Source organism: Micropterus dolomieu, linkage group LG01 (assembly GCF_021292245.1).
Source record: "Micropterus dolomieu isolate WLL.071019.BEF.003 ecotype Adirondacks linkage group LG01, ASM2129224v1, whole genome shotgun sequence".
Classification (NCBI taxonomy): Eukaryota; Metazoa; Chordata; class Actinopteri; order Centrarchiformes; family Centrarchidae; genus Micropterus; species Micropterus dolomieu.
The window spans coordinates 41,191,844-41,207,269 of record NC_060150.1 but is presented as its reverse complement, the minus strand read 5'-3'; positions in this window follow the sequence as shown (position 1 = coordinate 41,207,269).

Here is a 15,426-nt window from a genome sequence, read left to right as displayed (position 1 = left end):
CTAATAAGATGTTGTGTAGCAGCAGGCAAAGTTTGGAGACTATATGACGATGCCCATGATCAGGTGCAAAAGTGCTACTGTGTGCTTAAACAATGTCATTGAAGGAAATGAACAAGATAGACAAATAGTAAACTTGTGGGCCCACAGCGCAATTGATTATCTATAGAACGTGTACAGTCTACTATGTGATACTGGCGAATTAGATACTGTGATACTGATATTTGTACAGTAGACTATCTAGGATAAAGTTCTTGTTTTGTTTTTCGAGGCTAAAGCATTCTGTAGCGTTTTTGGTATAAAGATTTTGTATGTTTACGGGCATAACTTGAGTCAATGGAGAAATATTTTTCAAAAAAACAGTGCCAGGTTCCCGTTATGATAGGTGTTTTTTATTGAAGATCAATGTACTAAACGGCACATATCTCCATTTTCTTCCCTACCAATATTGCTAAAACTGGCACACTTGGACCTGAGATGTCTCTGCCGTTATCAGGCCAGCTGGCAGCCAGTCCACACTGCTCACTCACTGTGTTGAAAGGTGTATGGCATTTTGATAAGAGGTTTTGAGTTTACCTGCATTACCATGTTTCTTGCTGGGTGTTATGACGGCCTGCATTACTCTTTGGGGTGTTGTGTCTGCCCTCCAGGCGGTTTCACTGTTATCTGGGCCTGGCCAGGCTCACACAGGAGAGCTATAAATGAGCACTGAGAAATGAGATAGCCCATGTGTGGCCATACACTACCTTTAACTCATGGATAAAACATGAGGAAGTATGGACTGTTGATGCACGAAACACATGTGAGGCTATCCAATTACATGCATCTCTGTGTGCCTGTGTTTATCACTATATCCCTGTTTCTGTTTGTACCCTACACATTAAAAATTCTAATTATTTTGCCATCCAACTCCCATATTGTATTTTAATGGCACTCTCCAGCTTTCCAATCATATCTTAATGAGAGGTTGGATTGTGGAGGAAAAACTCTTTTGATTTCTGCCATTCTCTCCATGAGGCGTTCCTCCTCTGCTCCATGCTCTCTTTCAAGAGATAAACAGCTTACCTTTGGCATGACCTATTCCACTTTAATAAGCGCTAAGTACTCCACTGTCCCACTTTTCAAAGCTGTTAATTTGATAAGTGAGAGGATCTCTCACTTAGCAATCATATTCTGGACAATTAAACCCATATCTGAAGAACAAGGCCTATCTGGAGGGCTTTTTAGTGCCAATTATGTGGAACCATTTGTCTCAGTGTCTAATGTCTTGAAATGAGCCATTGTTGTCGGAGAGCCATCGCCGATACAATGACGTAGCATTTAGAATTCAGTTCACTTTATTTAAAAACTGAAGAACAGGCTTTACGCTATCACTGATGCGATTCCACCGACAAAACTGTTTTTTTCACATTCTTTTAAAGGGAAATTTGTTTTTTTTAAATGTTTGCAGTTTTGGCTATCATTTCTTTAATTTCATGAAAAATTATACTCATCAAGTTAATTACCAGGATCTGGGAATTTGGTGACATTGGACCCAGATCCAGCAGGGCAAATGGTCTGCTCCGGTTTTAAATGATCTGAACCCTTTTAGGGCCGTTTACATCTGGCATTAAAATTAGTTATGGATGATCAGATTGCAATTGGATAGTGCTTGACCACATGTAAGTACAGGTGAAAATGCACCTGAAGATGCATTGAGGAGGGATTGTGATCCAATCAGCCAACCCACCTCCAGGGGTGGTCAGGGACGCATTGGACACAAGTGCTGTATATACAAATGTGTACTGGTCCCAGTCTTCCACAAATAAAATCGAAAATTTCATGGTGCAGAGTGTACATGCACAGTGTTGTACATGAACACGCTTAAAGAGTGCCGTTCACTGAACGTGGTCATGTTTTTAGCAAACGGTGAACTGAACATATCTGTCGATGTGAACTCCTGTTGAGTTAAACTTAATATAAACTACTAAAATAACAGAAGTGCACATTATGAAGGAATGTAGGGCAAGGAAACTATGCCAGGCGGAACTTAAATTTCACTTTCACATTTCAGCTGAGCTATTACATAGGCACACGGCTGAAGGGAGAGGAAAACATGCGTGTATAATCCATGGAGGAAAATAAATCTCTGTGGGACAGTTCAAAAAGTTATACTATGGTTTTTATCGGTGCAAATGAGTGGAGGATGTGACGTTAAGCTGTTTGAGCTGGACAGAGCAATCGGATCTAACTGTGGACACTTGACATTAAAAACAGGAGTAATTGTAATCAGGTTGAAATCATATCCAGATACAATCTGAATACAAGACGCATTTTAATGCCAAGTGTGAATTATAAGGATTGGCTGAGTTGTGAAAGAAGAACACACACACAGGACAGAGTAATCTTTACTGTATGGTAAATGACCTGTACTTGTGTAGTGCCTTTCTAGTTTTTCCGACCACTCTATGTGCTTTACACTACATCACTTTCACCCCTTTCACATGCTGATGAGCAAAGGCTAAGGTGCCAACTGCTCAGGCTAGGCCCATAGCTACTGGGCAGCTACCAGCAAACTTCCAGCATATTGGCAATTGGCACTCAACCAACTCAACTCCATCAATGAAAAATCACTGGCTTTTAAACAGGAAGCTCCTCCTTCAGACAAACTAATACTAATTAATCAATTAAGATTTTCTGCTGTGGTGATTATGATGTAACACCTATCAGAGCTGATAGCCAGTCTGCTTGGATCCAGTCGACATACTGACACAGAGGTCCAAACCTGCAGCGGTATAACTTAACCCTACCCAATCCAATAAGACTGAATATACTTTCATTTGGACCCTGTCAGACTCAGATTGTGTCTCAGATGTCAGAAAGACGGCTATACCCTGCCCTGTTGGACGCTATTGCGATAAAATGAAATAAATTGGAATGACCACAACCAAAACAAAGTCACAAAAAAAATTACCATTACCTTCCCTGAATTAATTTAGTTAGGCAGCAGGTACGCTTGGGGGTACATCGACCTAACTGACCTCTGTTGGAACCCAGCGCCAACACCCGCTTCCCCAACTCCCAACATGACAAAAGAAGAACTCTGAGGCAAAGGAACTGGATAAACACAAGCAGCAGAGCCAACAGCGTACAGAGATCAGTCAAACGTCACCGCCTCCTGACAGCTGGGTCAGCCAGGTTTCATGTAATAGTGATAAATGTTCTCCCTGTGCTGATGTGAAGTTTCAAGTCTGCAAACTATCAAAACCCCTCAACAGATTGTTTATGTGGTCTTATTTCTTTCACATTTGTTTGAGTCTATTTGATGGCAGTGAGTGAGTCACTTGTGTGATCACAGGACACAGGTTTTGAGGTTTTGTTACCTCAAGATGGTACTGTACCCTTCTATGGTACCTAACAGATACCTAAACATATCCTATATAAGCTATGTTTGATGAACAGAGAGACAGAGTGGTCATCGGGCTGGGTCACTCTCCAAGCTGCTGCAGAGCTTGTAATTGATGCTGAACTCTTTGATTTAATAAACTTTTATGATCAAGAACAGTGTCAAGCGGGTTTCCTCTCAACACATCATCGCAGCATTATTGTTCGGACACCACACATGTCACTGGCCGATTAGATTAAACATTCATGATGCAAGCTTTAGTCACTCTGTGATTCAGATTCCTAATTCAAAGATTGAACAGCATGTTGTGATTATAACCAGCTCCTAGAAGAGGCACATGTTTTTAATGATTTAAACTTTTTTGTTTATTTGTAACTCAAAAAGGAATAAAGGATTACTATTCTTAGAGCAGTTATACCTATATTTTTCATTTGATAAACACATTATTAAATATCTGAATGGGGGGGAAATAACTCGAACTTTGGCAATTTAAAAACATTGTAGGCAACTCTTCCAAACTGGTTTCTGTGATATTTCTGTGATTGATTCTGTGATACAAAAAGAGCTTTAGCAGAAATGGGATGGCACACTTTGTGGATTGTTTCTGTTACATGTTACATCTGTGGGACAAGCCACCTTGTTTTCGTAGACAAGATTAGATCATGATTCACTTCATGGAATCAATTTCACAGTGTATTTCAGCAGCATCCCCTGCAAGATCAGTCTGAATGTCATTTTGGGGAATGATTTGTCTCGCTCAGAGTGCACAAGCATTTCCCATGTACTGTACCTACACTCCTCAGTTTATCATATTTGCCCTCGGAAAATCTTTATTAGCGTGAAAGGCTTGCGTTGGGTCTCAAGGGAGAGCAAGCTGGCATTGATGCAGATGACAGCAGCAGTCTCTTTCACACTCTGAAGTGTTGACAGACGTGGAAATATTAAGGACCTGCCAGGAAGCACTGCAGAACTCACTGCTTGAGCCGCACCGGCTATAAATATTTTAGGAAATAACAATCAGGTCTGTTTATTCTTTCCGAAGTTATCTTTAAGTATGACTGACTTGTTTTGAAGATGATTGTTGTTGTGACAGATTTTGGGGCTGACATTGACTGCTCCCTGTCTCTGTGCTGTATGCGTGCTGACGTTGTGCTTGCCACTTGTGTGATGATGAAGCAGACAGGCTGAAAGTGCACACTGTGTACGGCAGAAGCAATGTTAACACCACAGCTACATGTGTTTGCTTGGCTTTCTCAGAAATGGATAAATATAAACCCAACAAGGACACTGAATTCAAGTCCATAGTATTCACTAAAATATGTTAAGGAGTTTATGTAGTCCTTGGTATTTTTTTCCTGTGAATGTGGCAAGTTGGTCCACGACATAGGTACAGGAGGAAATTTCTCAACTACAGGATGAAATTTGGCACAGACATTCACGCTCCCCAGAGGATGAAGCCTGCTAAGTGTGGAGATCCCCTGAATTTTCCTCCAGCACAATCAGTATGTCAAAAAATTTTAGTGGAATATCTCAACATCTACCTGATGGATTGCCAAGAACATTCTCATACCCCTCTCAATTAATAGTAACAACTTTGATTTCCTGACTGTTCATCTAGCATCATCATCAGTCAAATGTTTCATTTCTCTTTGGTTTCTGACCAAATACTGTACCTCTACAATAATGACAGCCTCAGCTCCACTTTGTGTTTAGTGCAAATTAGCTAATGTTAGTCTGCTAATACGAAGATGGTGAACATAGCACTGTCAAAAATATCTGCTAAACATTAGCATGTTAGCATTGCCATTGTGAGCATGTTAGTATGCTGACATTAGCAGCCACAAGAATGGCTGTAGACTCTTGCATTAGATTTAATATTTAACATGTTGACTACTCTAAGGCTACTTAAAAAAGGATTTAGTATTTCCCAACCACATTATTGATGTTTCTGGCAGTGACAGAAAAAATGTAACTGGAACATCTGTCAGAAAATATACTGAAGCAGTTAACTGAAGAAGTAAAGCACAAAAAATCCAAATAGTTAGATATTTTTAATCCAAAAATACATACATTGGACTCATAAATCCAGATTAGAGTCCTGCTGGTATTGAGCTACATTACATTTTTTTTGTATTTTATACCAATAAAATACCGGCAATAATGATTTTCAATCATCTGTTTAACAAAAACAAACTGGCGGATTAGAGAAAACATTTCAGTCACCTCCACAGTCACCTGTTGTGACAATAGTCGTTGATCACTTTCAAGACTTGAAAATTCAAAACAATCCATGCACTCATTTGTTCCGCAGTCTTCATATATATATATATAATTTCTTTTGTTTTACTGCCTGGATAAGAGCTTTTGATATCATTGTGAAATTATTTTTAAAAACAGATTAGTAATTGTAAAACAAACAAGGATTGATTTAGAAGAAATCATTGATTACTCCACTGTCATGACCAATGATGCAATTAGCAATAGCCTTTAGATTTGCTGTGAGTGTCATGTCTCAAAAGACTTGATTTTGGGTGGTAAAAATATTCTTTGGCAAAACAATTACAAAACAACTCTGCAGACTAGTTAAACTAAGAATTGTTCACTGAATCAGATCAGGACAGACATTCTCATACATCAAAAACATGTTATGTTCTTCAGTCAGTGCCACTCACCGGACACTGATATAGATCTGGAGTTGGTCCCCGGGTGCTGCCCACTGCTCCCTTGAGGGATGGGCTGAATGCAGAGAATGAATTCTGCAACATGTATGTATATGTGACAATAAAATACCTTTACCTTACCTTTATGCTCTGTACTACTAGACTTTCATCTTTATCTTGTCTTCTTGATGTGGGTTGGAGTGTCTGAAACTTTTTGTTATATTTTATTTCCTCAAATGCAATGGGAACATTTTTATTGGATTTTAAAGCAGAAATTAGCAGTTATTCATTCAGTTATCTTGCAGATAAGCCAATAAAATATCTTGAAAAGTGTTGTCATCACTATCTCTCATTTTTGTTCTCAGTATTGAGGCAAATGCCGGTTTTTGTTGCTTAAACAGCAAGTAATTACAGAAGTTAAATGTACTTGCTTGTAATATTCTGCATACACTCTCACAATAGTCTGTAATAAATCACTGAATCTAAAATGACAATGATGAATCACCTCAACAATGCCAAGGCAAAAAGATCTTGTAAAAAACTCAATTTGTAATCTAAGAAATGGCACCTGGTTTGTAGGATATTTCAAGAAAAGTGCCTAAAAATAACCAACAAAATTGATCCATGATTCTTGAGAACACATCTGACACTGCTAAACGTAATGTTTAGCAAATCAGGTCGAGAAGGAAAACAAGCAATGAGAAAGAAGCAGGGGAGAGGTGTGAGGCCTTCCAGAGCAGGTGGCAGAGGCGTCCAGATGCTGCAGAGAAGCAGCGAAGCAGATAATGCCCTGCCTAGATTACCTCTGGGGCCTGATTACAGTGGAGCGTCCTCATTTGGGTCAGCAAGGAGCTGGTTCTGCAGGGATCAGCTGTTCCCACTGTCGTCCTGATGGTCTGAGGTCTCATCTGTCCCAAAACACAGAGGTTTGAAAACACCTTTATGTGTAGTAAAACTTTGTGTTAATTTAAAAAAATGTCACACATCCATATAGGGAAACGATTATGGGTGGAAGATAAAGTGCTCTGTTGAATTAATTAATATCTCAATGGGTAATCATGTTTTTTTGGGTAGGAACATGTTGTCAATTTCTAATTTCTGTACATTTGAGGCACTTCAAATAGCTTGATTGCACATTAGAGATGGTATAGTATAACACTGTATAGTTTATTTTGCTCTAAGTTATTGCAAATGATATTGCATCTTTATTCAAACAAAGAATGTATGTATTTAAAGGGTAAGTGTGGCATTATTCTAGGTTTTTCTTTTCTTCCTGTTTTTTCCAAATTTATCTATAGAAATCATGTTTATCCTGATGGAAATGGTCCCTTCCTCAGTGATATGTGTTCACACACAGGATTAAGAATTATATGACTAAACCTAAAAACTAACTGATGAAAGAGTATGTGTTTATGCCTGGAGATTGGAAAAATGTCATTTCTGACTCATGCAGTGAGGCCTCTATCTTTTCATCAGCTACCACTGTCTAAATCTGTTAATCTAATTGGTACATGACTGCTTGCACACTAAGGGACTGATGATTATTGCTTATGGTGATCATTTTGCATATCAATGTAACTTCAAAAATGATAAAGTCCAGAGGCTTAAAGGCATAATTTTTTCCAATAACCAATATAGATTAGAAACTCAGTCTTCCGACAAATAAGTGTAATACGATGTGGGTTTTGTTGTTGCTTTTTTTCTTTAACCCCACAGAGGTGCCACATTGACATCAGTACAACCTATGTAAAATGATTTGTGCCAATTAACAATATTTATTGCATTCATTGTTGTGTTTGTTGGCGCATTATAATGTGATTTGGTCTTTAAATGAGGTCCTGCTACTGGGAATGCATTAAAAACAGTTAGATCAGTACCATTTGGAACTTTTCTGGTTTCCAGCTACAGTAAAATGAAATACACATTCCCTTTTTGCTGAGACAAAGATGAGAAGACTGGAAGACTCTCCTGTCTGTATGCTAAATATGGAGCTACCACGAACAGCTGGTTAGCTTAGCTTAGCATAGCTTAGTGTAAAGATGGCTGACAGGGGGAAATAACTAGCCCGGCTGTATCCAAAGATAACAAGATTTCAAGCTCACTGATTACATTTGTCAAGTAACCAGCAGAGAAGTTTCTGAAATAGTCCAGCACATAACACTCCATAAAACAGCAAATCGTCATATTTATACTTCAGTTTATGAACATATTAAACAAATGAGATATAAAGTGTTGATTAGTGAGCTTTACAGGTAGTAACTGGCTGCTCGTGGTAGCTATATTTAGTGAACTGATGAGCGGTCAGCTGATTTCCCAGAACTGTTCTTTTAACCGCAACACTATATGCCCAAATTTGAATGCCCAAAGACCAAAAAGGGTTGCTCTCTATGGTATGTTACGGACATAGTCAGTTTTATTCACTGTTAACGCTGGACTATTTGTCAATATGTCTATATTGTTTTGTTCATAGTGTGTATATTAGTGTTGTCTATTCTGTAGTTTGTGTCTGATTTTATTATTATTTTATTATTGTGTTATTGTATTACTGTATAAGTAAGCACATCGTGAGCAATGTACAATTCCTCGTATGTGTACACATACCTGGCAATAAAACTGATTCTGATTCTGTTTAAAAAACTTGCAATACTAATGCAGCTCACCTGCATTATCACCTCAATGTCTCATATCTGCTGCTCCATGAATTTATTTATTGAAATCAATTGGTTTTGTTGTTTTATCTACTAGCATCCTTTTCCTTTCATTTGGTTTTTCATTCAGACTAATTCTCCTCTTGTTCACATCTTGGAGCAAGCCACAGTCCACATATTGACATGTAAATAAGATTTCATTTTTACTGTTGATATTTCCTCCGTGCTTAAACATTGGAAGAAACTAAAGGTGTGTGTGCCAGAAGTTTAACTTGAGAGATGGAGAATCAGCTGATAGACACTTGGCAGTGCCATCGTTAGAGAGCGCAAACATAATTAACTAATCATACTGGCTGACACGTTACAAATACAGATGTAATTGACTGCCAATGTGAGTTTGAAATATTCATACAGATAAGTCACAACAGTTAGACAGTGATACTGTTACAAACACAATCCCAAAACTAATTGGGTCAGCCACTGCTCAAAGAGGCAATTTGGAAAGCAATTACAGTCTCCAGTTTGCTTGTGAGCAACTGATAACCGCGTGAAAATGTCTAAATCCTCTGATGAATCTTGCCAAAATGGAGGTTTGCTCTTTTTCAAACATGACTTTACAACACCTAATCAATTCCGGCATCACAGGTAAGCGATGAATGCACAGATATTACAGCTACCAATCCTTGAAATGAATTGTATTCTGTAGGAATGTGTCCAATCCCATGATCCAATCCCATTATCACCAAAGTAACGGTCCCTGGCTGCAAATGATCAAACTGGATTTGTGCCTCTGAAGTTTCACTGACTGAAACCAAATCCAAAGGAGTCGAAAATAGAGTGAGTGATGTTGAAGGTGAATGAAATTGCTCACACATTCACTCTTGTATAAAGGGTACCATGTGGAAGGCAATCAGAAGAGAATGACTGGGTGATACAACATGTCATGTAACAGTAATTACTCAGTTATGAATAAAATAATTGATGTCAAGTCAATTCTGAGTTCAAAATGAAAAGGTTATCGCAAGTTTGTTTTTGTTTATTTCTTTAATGTTTAAAACAGTATATTGTGGTGATTATAAAGGGTCAGTTCATCCAAATTACAAAAACAAACGTTTCTTACACACTTACCACTGGTATTTGGCAATGTGAAGGTTTTCAGAGATCTGCCTCAGGGGTAGATTAGCTCGCCAATACAAATTATGTAAATGTTCCATGCATTGCTCCCAGCTTTGAAAATTAAAAAAACAAAAGCAGGGACTCCAGAAATAATCCAGATCAATAGTGTTTTTCTCTAATAGTAAATAATCTCTAGTGAAAGTTATTTACAGCAATTGGTTTGAATTTCCATCCCATCAAAATTCAGTTGAGGGAGTTGATTGCAATTCATCTGCTGGGAAACACGGAAGTCTGAACCACATTTCATGGCAATCCATTGCAATGTTGAGACATTTGATTAAAAAACTAGAGGACAATTCAGGAGGGTTTGTCCTCTGGGAACCATGACTAACGGTAAAAATAGTTATTGAGAGCAGAGATTAAAACACACAGACATACATTCACTGGCCCCTTTATCAGGTACACCTGTATAATTGCTTTTTAACACAAATAGCTAAACAGACAATCACATGGCAGCAACTCAATGCATTTAGGCATGTAGACATGGTCAAGACAACTTGCAGATGTTCTCACCGAGCATCACAATGGAGAAGAAAGGGGATTTAAGTGACTTTGAATGTGGCATGGTTGTTGGTGCCAGACAGGCTGTGGCTGTGCCACTCCTGTCAGCTAAGAACAGGAAACTGAAGCTACAGTTCGTACAGGCTCACTAAAATTGGACAATAGAAGATTGGAAAAAGGTTGCCTGGTCTGATGAGTCTGGATTTAAGCTGCAACATTCAGATGGTAGGGTCAGAAATTAGCGTAAACATGAAAGCATGGCTCCATCCTGGCTTTTATCAACAGTTGGAGTGGAGGATATTTTCTTGACACACTTTGGCCCCCATAATGCCAACTGAGCATTGTTTAAATGTGACAGCCTACCTGAGTACTGTTGCTGACCATGTCCATCCCTTTATGACCACAGTGTACCCATCTTTTGATGGCTACTTCCAGCAGGATAATGCACCATGTCACAAAGTCAAATTATCTCAAACTGGTTTCTTGAACATGACATGAGTTCACTGGACTCCAATGGCCTCCACAGTCACCAGATCTCAATCCAATAAAGCACTTTTGGGATGTGGTGGAACGGGAAATTCACATCATGGATGTGCAGCCGACAAATCTGCAACAACTGTGTGATGCTATCATGTCAATATGGACCAATCTCTGAGGAATGTTTCCAACACCTTGTTGAAAATATGCCAAGAAGAATTAAGGCAGTTCTGGAGGCAAAAGGCGGTCCAACCCAGTACTTGCAAGGTGCACCTAATAAAGTGGCCAGTGAGAGTATATTTAAATACATAGCATATGATGGTAAGTAACATTAAACTGTGTTGTCAAAACATAATTTAACATTAATTGTAAAATTATAACTTCACCAGTCATAGATAATGTTGCTTTGGTTGACGTTTTAATTCAGACAATATCCCATTATGGCTAGCTAAGTTGGCTCATGTTACAGCACCTTAGCATTAATGTTAAGCTAGCTAACTAACTTATATGAGTTAAAAATTAACAAAGCCCAATTTGGATGAGATGTTTCTGTCTGGGACAGGAGTGATTTTAACATCAGTTACCTGCAGTGGTCAGTAATTTTAAGCCAGTCATGAGGGCATATTTAGAAGTATATTTCACCCCTCTAGTAGTAACAAGCTAAGCTAATCTGATAGCCTAACTTAGATAGCAGGTTCTAGTATAACTTCTAGGATAACTCGTTTGAGTCCGTTTTTAGCTGATATTTGCTAATATTTTGTTAAATTGATGCCATTAAAAAGTATGCCGAAAAAGCTAACGTTATTAACTTAGCAGTTAACCTTGCAGTTTGCAATGGAAAGGTGGTTGTAACTTACAGACAACCTGATTACTTTATTACTGAAGGAAACTTGAAATGTGATTATTTCTCAGGCAGGTTAAGTTAACTAACCTTAACTTTAGTGTTTTTTCTGCGACCTTTAAGAGGATTTATGGACGTAAATTGGCAGTTTACATCGGATATGTCATCCACGGGAAGTTTACTCACATTGAAAGATATACTGTGGATCTGCAATCTTTCAGATTATTAAATCAACATTTAGGCAAAAATCCCTAAACACTAAGTAATGTTAGCTTAATTGATGCCGGTTCATGTTTTTTCTCATTTGTCATTTTTTCAACTTTGGTTATTGTAAAATTGGTCTTAAATTGAATCCCGAGTGGCATTACTAAAAGTCTCACATCTAACTTGTTTGCATTATAATGTGCTTTGCTGCAGCATGAAGCTCATTCACAAGTGGCGCCCAGTCTGATTTGGGGACTGCCTGCTTCTCACCCTTTCCTGCCGCCGGAGTAAAGTTAGTAATACAGTATTAGACTTGATTTAGCTGACTAAATTAGTATTTTGTCAAATACTGACAATGGTCCACTTATTTATTGATTTTAATAAATGTACCAATTTTTCTTTTTGATGTAAGAAAAGAAATAACCACAGGGCTCTACAGTATAAGCATTTTAAGTGCATGTGTGAGTGAGCATAATTCTGTGAGTGTGACAGTGTGAAAAAGTGTGAACAATTATTTTGCCGCACTGAGCGACTTTTGAGTTTCGACAGCCATGACAGCAAAAAGCATTTAACTAAGGAACCACAGGGTGGCTTAAAGGTTCTAAGAAGTATTTAAGCTTTTATACAAACCAGTAGATGTTGGTCATCTAGATTTTATATATTTCTGTAGCCAGTTTTGGCCAGATGAGCCACTTTATGAATGGATCCAAATCGGATCCGGGTAGGGTATGGGCCAGATCTGTTCCGGATCCGCAATCCTTCCCGCTGTGCAAGTGGACTCCGTTATGGACCCGTTTTGCGGATCCTGCGATACCTCCGGTGCGGAGTCAGTTTGCTATCTGGGAGGCTACATCCTGCATACCAGGCTGCTGGGCAGGACAGGGTTGAAAAAAAAAAAAAAGTAAATACATAAAATTGATCAAATACATGATCACACTAATGATTACAACATATCTTAAAATTCTGACCTAATCAAATTGTTTAGAAACACTGAGTCAGATTGCCTTCGAGTCAGAAATAATGGTTTTGAAAGTATGTAAGAATATAGCTTCCTGCAGTTTTATGTCCAACCGAAGCATGTTCAATTTCAGAGAGTAGCGTAAATGATGTATCTTTTAACCCTGGTATGTAGAGATTAATCTAATACTCATTAGAGTTTGATATTTGTTAAGTGGGAATGTTAGCCTAATTGTAGCATTTGAAAGTGGGTCAGCAAAATATCAGGGTTCATCCTCCAGGGACCATTAGTATTCCAAGCAGATTTCCTGGAAATTTGGCCTTTAATGCTTGAGATACTTTTCCCTGGACCAAAGTGGAAATTTGGACATGATGGTGGTTCTCAACACATTTTACACATTTTCACATATTTTTGCCAAACGTGCAAATTGAATTTGCAATTGAAATATTGTTAAATATAGGGTCTACAATGATCATGGATATATTTAAGACAACCGGTTTGCCGAAGCAGAAGGGGGACATCCCTGACACCACAGCTGCTTTGCAGGCAAATAATGATTCACAGCTCATTCAATTAGCTCAGAAGTCCTAATATAGTAGCCGAAGAGCAGTACATTGCCTCAGCCATAAATCAAATGGAATTACAAACTAGAAGACACGTCAAGACTGAACATTAAAATGCATCCCACTTCTACATATGCATCTACATTCATTCATGTAGTACAATTTCCACATCCATCAGTGCATAGCTTGATAAAGATTAGTCACAATGAGTGCCTTGAGTCAGCTAATGCTCAGCTAAATCATTAATTTACTCCAATTAAAGAGGCGAAAACCTATTTCTGGCTCGCACATTCAGTCTTTGAAACAGCTGCGTTATTAGTTGTTGATTAAGTTTGTTTGTGAGCCTCTGTTCATTTGCATTTTTGAAGCTCCTCACAATTTCCAGCCTCCAAAATGCATCCAAAGGCAACAGGCAGATGGCTGCTATTCAGTGTTTATCAAGCAACACTAACTTTTATGTCTTTCACTCTGGTCTCCAGAGACTCATTATCAATGCTGGTTAGATGCTATAGTAAAATGCAGTTCAGAGGTTGAACACCTGGCAACAGAGATGAAGAATATTACCGAATTCTTAACATAAAATCCATAAGATATGCATTATATAGAAATACCCACTGGTCTGGCCATTCTTTGATGACCCCCGTAATCCTGTGTAAATAGACCATCCTCAAATTGTATTTGTTCATCCATCAGTTAAGCTTATTTTCTTTCATAGCCAGGCTTTATCAGTGAGGGGTGTCAGGGCCCGAGGCACAAACCTACTGAAAACCATCAGAATAATTCAATCAGATTGCCCAGAGATCTCATTACAGGTCTGGAGCGGGACGCTAAGCATTAGACTTTCGGTGTTGCCAGCAGAGGCTCTCTGAAGGCGGTGAGTTGGCTGATTGACAGACTGAAGGTTCTTTCAGGGTGAGTTCATAGTTAAATTGCCTTCTGCTCCCCATTCTCTATATCAGTGCTCTGTCTCTCAACTCTCACATTCTCTGATACCCACTTTCAAGTCCTTCATGTAACAGGTATAACACATATAACGATACATTTCATCATAAAATATGACTCAATTTTATTAGGGGGTTTTTCTGGTTGTTAGATGGGCTACCAGATACTTCATTAAAACCAGGTCTTCAGTATAATGCACATGCTTCAAATATTAAATAGACAGAAAACATAGTAAAACATTTCACTTGTCCTGTGAAATCTCTCAGCATCTACTAAATACAGTGCCTTGCGAAAGTATTCGGCCCCCTTGAACTTTGACCTTTTGCCACATTGCAGGCTTCAAACATAAAGATATAAAACTGTAATTTTTTGTGAAGAACCAACAACAAGTGGGACACAATCATGAAGTGGAACGAAATTTATTGGATATTTCAAACTTTAACAAATAAAAAACTGATAAATTGGGCGTGCAAAATTATTCAGCCCCCTTAAGTTAATACTTTGTAGCGCCACCTTTCGCTGCGATTACAGCTGTAAGTCGCTTGGGGTACGTCTCTCAGTTTTGCACATTGAGAGACTGACATTTTTGCCCATTCCTCCTTGCAAAACAGCTCGAGTTCAGTGAGGTTGGATGGAGAGCGTTTGTGAACAGCAGTTTTCAGTTCTTTCCACAGATTCTCGATTGGATTCAGGTCTGGACTTTGACTTGGCCATTCTAACACCTGGATATGTTTATTTGTGAACCACAAATAAACATATCCATACATATTGCTTTATGTTTTGGATCATTGTCTTGTTGGAAGACAAATCTCCGTCCCAATCTCAGTGTCTTTTGCAGACTCCATCAGGTTTTCTTCCAGAATGGTCCTGTATTTGGCTCCATCCATCTTCCCATCAATTTTAACCATCTTCCCTGTGCCTGCTGAAGAAAAGCAGGCCCAAACCATGATGCTGCCACCACCATGTTTGACAGTGGGGATGGTGTGTTCAGGGTGATGAGCTGTGTTGCTTTTACGCCAAACATAACGTTTTGCATTGTTGCCAAAAAGTTCGATTTTGGTTTCATCTGACCAG